This window comes from Periplaneta americana, chromosome 3 (assembly GCF_040183065.1).
Source record: "Periplaneta americana isolate PAMFEO1 chromosome 3, P.americana_PAMFEO1_priV1, whole genome shotgun sequence".
NCBI lineage: Eukaryota > Metazoa > Arthropoda > Insecta > Blattodea > Blattidae > Periplaneta > Periplaneta americana.
The window spans coordinates 66,699,744-66,705,536 of NC_091119.1; the positions used below are offsets into that span (position 1 = coordinate 66,699,744).

At 31.9% G+C, this 5,793-nt stretch overlaps 1 long non-coding RNA gene across 1 annotated transcript; it reads left to right on the forward strand.

Annotated features, from left to right (window-relative positions):
* The first annotated feature begins 681 nt into the window (after positions 1–681).
* On the forward strand, positions 682–4,932 carry LOC138696120 (uncharacterized). Its single transcript, XR_011331239.1, has 3 exons — positions 682–833; positions 3,462–3,605; positions 4,822–4,932. It is a non-coding gene; the product is annotated as an uncharacterized lncRNA (long non-coding RNA).
* Positions 4,933–5,793: the final 861 nt, after the last annotated feature.

Genomic DNA, 5,793 nt, shown 5'->3' on the forward strand with positions numbered 1-5,793 from the left:
CCTCTTCTCGTCAAGTACCATCTCGTTATCACTAATTTTATTCCATCGACGCTAAATAATTTAGCAATCCAATTTCATAATAAATAATTTAGCAATCCAATTTCATAATAAAATTTCAAATAATAATCCAATAATAAATATAAATGTAATCCATCTCCACCAAAACATAAACTGCACGTCGCGCGTCGTTAAGTAACCGACTAAAACTAAAAAGTCTCCGACTACCACTTTTGAATTGTGATAGGCTATGGCTTCCAAATTTACGGTTAGAATATGTTTATGTATAGTTTTTTTTATAACTATAGCCTTATATATACACTGTGTATAATAATACAATTTATACCACTGTGATATAAATTAATGGAAAATTGGTAAAGCATCGGCATGGAAAACAGAAGTACTTCCGGACCCTTTTTCAAAACTACCTTTTTCCATCATAAATATACTCCGTATTTAACCTAGACACGCCGGTGATTGAACCCAAGTATCCCACGCTGGGAAGTCAACATAATTTCGTGTAATATCATATTTAATTAGCAGAAACATCAAGGAACAGACAAAAAATCATTAGTCACGTGAGTTAGCCACACGTTCACGAATTGTCAAAAAGCCACGACTTCAATCAAGGGCATGGCCCATTCTTGTCGATCAAGGTTACGCATATGCAAGAACATTTGCTGCAATTCCTTACTTTCGTTGTACAGTATTTATAGAACAGGGTGCGTTACCTTGTATTCGCTCTGTTTGTGGGTATATAAGCTGCCTGAGATTTGTCGTCCAGCAACAGTCTTTTGCAACAAGATTGATCGAAACAAACAACCATGTATCAGCTGGTAAGTCTGTTCAAAATGCAACGTAAATTGATCTGGTGTAAAATAACGTTTAGGAAATAGCCTAATAGCAAACACATTTCATACTCATAATGGCTTGTGTCAGCGACTACTTTTGGAAGCTACATTATGTATAAAGCTAAAATATGCATGAAACATTGAAACACGGTCAATATAAATTATATGGAGCAAGTTTCGCCTTTCTGTGGGAAGCGAAAGTAATACATTTAGGAAATCTGTACTTTTATATTTCGTTATAAAGTCTTCTAATCATTTAACCAGAAGACAGAAATATTTGACGTTTTTTGAATGCATTTCTGAAATAAATTCTGTTTTGTGGAGGAATATTATGAACGCACCTAACAAAAGTAATTTTTCTGTTTATTGCTGATGGTACAATATTCAAGTACTGAGTAGAGTCCCTGCACATTTATTATTATTATTATTATTATTATTATTATTATTACTATTATCAGTAGTAGTAGTAGTAGTAGTAGTAGTAGTAGTAGTAGTAGTAGTAGTAGTAGTAGTAGTAGTCGAGACATACGTGAGATACCTTTGATTGGCTGGAGTCAGAAACTATTACGCACCTTAAGCACTATTATTCTGCTCAATGACCTGTTATTATTATTATTATTATTATTATTATTATTATTATTATTACTATAATTAACAGTAGTAGTAGTAGTAGTAAGAGTCGAGACACGTGAGATACTTCTGATTGGCTATATTATTCTGTTCAATCTCAATAACGACATGTAATAAAATTCTCGTCTTATTGGACAAGTCTTGACTCAGGACAATATTATTAATGCGAGTCTTACATAAAAACCATCCTCTTCTAAATTTGTATTGGCGGTAATAATTAGATTAGATCATTTAATAATAATTTAACATATAAGTTAAACTGGTCTCTACATGAATTATTTATAATTTCATACCTAATATAGTCTGTTTTATATTAACCGATTTAGAAATATATTTATGATGCTACCAAAACGAAATTACATACAACATTATTGGAAATAAACGTAAAAGCACTATTAGTCGCAGTAAAGTTACAGCCTTAACTTCCCACGCAAGAAATCTGGGATTAAATCCCAGTGTGATCAAGTGGAATTTTTAGTGAATGAAACTCTCTTCTTGTAGTATGTATTTATTAACACTACAATTGGGTATACACCCGGTGGCAGTGGTATATAATATACAATAATATCATTACAATAATACAATAATTACAGCAATAAAAATAAAATAAATATAAATTTACTTCCAGCTATAAATAAATAGATACAATAAACCTAGGGCTATAAACCTATTTCACCCAACTATTACCAATTTAAGTAATTACATATCACCTTAATTAATTACATATCAACTTAATTGCATATCATCTTAATTACATATAACCTTAATTTATTTACATATTAACTTAATTACATATCTTAATTAATTACATATCAACTTAATTTAATGTCACAATTAGTCAACTACACTGCACCTACAATTAAATTTTCAGTCTAATCTTTTCAATCTTTTCTTAAATGTATTGATTTTGAGAGGACCACCCTGAAAGATTGCCGCAGGTAAGGTGTTCCAGTCTACTATTGTGCGGTTAACAAAGGAAAATTTTGCCACGTCCGTTCTTTGTTTTCTACATTTAAATTTCCTACAGGGCATCAAACCCGGGGCCTTTGGTTAAACGTACCATCTTATCTGATATATCCTCATTCCTACATGTAAATTGTTTATCCTTGTTAGCGGTGACTGAAATGAACTTCGTTACATTACAAGGCTTAATATCCGACCAAGAAATTTGAGGGAAAATGTAAAGGTTATTGTTTCAAAAATGCAGATATTTTGTTACCTGTACATCATTAATAAACAGTTTAAATGAGTTAGATATTTCATGTTTCTTGTAGGCTAGTATATCACAACTTCTACTGAATCCTTATTGATTTATGCTGCACAGTTGAGACAAACAGAAATGAAGGATAGCCTATAGGGGAAAGAAGATAGGGCCCACCAAAAGTGGAAACAAGTTATTATTACAAGTAGGTAACTAATATGTGAATATATTCTCACGTTAAATATTACTGAACATAAACGATTAGTGTCCGGGGAACACACAGTTTAAATTTTCTCTCCTGAAAAATTTGCTCTATGTGACCTAAAACAACTTCTAAGACAACAATAAATTTTAAGAAAACATTTATGATGAAAAGTGAAAAAAACAATAATAAAATAAAAATTTAAGATATCGCCACGAGTTAAAATTCCAAATTTCTGTCAATGAAACAGAACAAAATAAGTGGAGACAAGTTACTTCGCATTAAAAAAGTTCCCAGAAATGTTCCTGCAACTTTGCAGGAACTAGTCGACCTCCTCGACTCAGATCCGACCATCTAAATTGAAGTAACAGGATCCCGACAGAAGTAATAAGTAGATGATTTGATGAATATCAGAAAATTGGAAAGAAATTTAAATGTACAAATTCATGGTGATGTATGAAAATCACGAAAGGGCTCCAAAGCCTACCATTAATTCAGACATAAAACCGACATGTACATTAAATTACACAAGGATTTTTGATTGTGTGAGATATTTCTATTTTTATCCCTTTCTTTGCAGATTCTCCTCGTCCTGGCCCTCATCGCCGTGGCTGCCGCCCAGTACCCCTACTACGCCGGATACTACGGCACTGGATACTACGGCGCCTATGCCCACCCCTATGCCTACTCTGGTTTGGGCTACGGAATCTATGGACGTTAAAAGGCGAGTATGAAATTACTACAGATAACTTATTAGCATTCTTAAAGGACGGTTAATACGGTAAAATACTGTTTTAACCACCTAGTAATCTTACAGGCTGACTCAGAGAATTCTTGAAGAATTTTAATGAAGTATAATATTACATAAACGGATACAAAATAAATAAAGTAAATGTTTTATTTATTAATAGCTTATTACTAATATGAAATGCTATGTATACAAATGCACTGGGGCGTTTTACGTAATCGTCAAGGTGTAACTTCGAATTTGCATGTTAACCATGGTGTAGGTTTAAACTCGGCATAAAGCATTGACGTTTATTATCTGTTTACATCAGTGGCGTATACTGGTTAAAGGGTTTAGGCTACCACTGACCCTATTATTACACAAAATATATCTAACAATTACTTTAATTTTAATTACTATGGTAAAACTAATAATACAAAATTATTACATTATGTTATATTATAAACTTTTTCTTTTGTAATTTCCTTGGGCTACCGCCGGTAGCCCGGGTAGTCCGCAAAATACGCCCCTGTTACATGAATATTACGTTGTTCAAGTGTCTTACGCTGTAAGAGACATAGATTTGCCTAACTTTTACTTCACAATTTAACTACATATCATTATGTATTCTGAACTTCGAGTTGTGCTGTGAGACAATCTCCATTGTATTTTCCAATAGAAATTCAGATAGAAAGTCAAAGATAGAATTTTATTTGGTCTACAGGCCCCACTCGATATAGAATAAATATGAAAGTTTGTTATTAAGGTACTTATTTTTAGGGATAAAAGTTACATATTTTCTATTTAATGATAACCAGTTCCATGGTGTTATGAATGATAAACTGTAAACATTTATTCTTTATAACATAACGAAACAGAGCCTTCTGATCAATTCCGTCACAAAAAGAGAATTTTGATCTCAATTATTTAAAAAAATATTATTAGTTTACTCATTATTTCAGTGATCATTACCCGGTAATGTATATGTTGGTTGTCATTTTAATATTTGTAAGTTTAAATAACTGTAAGATTGCTATATTTAAAACATTTATTTTGTAAATAAATTACTTTCACATTACAACAAACAATATGTAAGTATACAATTCTCATATAAAGTTCCTGTAGTTCTTCTCATAATTATTACTCTAACAAGTAAGACTTTAAACATAATAATATTGCCTATATGTAGACTTAATATGCCTTTCTTTTACAGATTTGGGAGGCTCGACTGATTCCCATGATCAACTCTACAGCAAGTGTTGTTTTCATGGGACTATGTTGTACATTTCATAAAAATAAACACTTGTTTTGATTGACACCTAAATACGTTGGTTGTTATTGATTTCATAAAATAATGAATTCCTCTCCAACCTTCCATAAATTAAGAAATAAGACAGTTTGGTATTAGACTGTCTCAAAATCTTTCGTATTAAGTTCTAACAATGAATAAAAAAGCAACAGGAGACAATTTTACCAAACAAATTGTCTATTATTTAGAAAGACGCCCAGTTTCACCAACCTTGTTAAACATTTTACATTTCGTTAAGGCAGTTTAACAGTAAACTTAAAGGAAGAGATGTTTCATCAACTGTTGTTACTGCTAATATCATGTTAAATCCACTGTTAAATTAACATAGCATACTCCCGCAGTTAAATCCTTAATGTCCTGTTACAGCATCAATGTTATAATATGTTTTATTTAACGACGCTCGCAACTGCAGAGGTTATATCACCGTCGCCGGATGTGCCGGAATTTTGTCTCGCAGGAGTTCTTTTACATTACAGTAAATCTACTGACATGAGCCTGTCGCATTTAAGCACACTTAAATGCCAAGAACCTGGCCCGGGATCGAACCCGCAACCTTGGGCATAGAAGGCCAGCGCTATACCAACTCGCCAACCAGGTCAACTACAGCATCAATCATGGCTGCTAGGGAACATATGTTACAAACCAATTATATCGAGATATATATGCAGTGAAAACAATTAGCTGCAATGACTACTTCAGCATTTTAATTATTTAAAATAAATATGTTCATAAATACTAAAATGATTGGTATTAATATTATCAATGCATCCGCAATAAAGAGAAGTTGACGTGTGCTTATTAACGTAAGCATTTAATAATAATAATAATAATAATAATAATAATAATTATTATTATTATTATTATTATTATTATTAT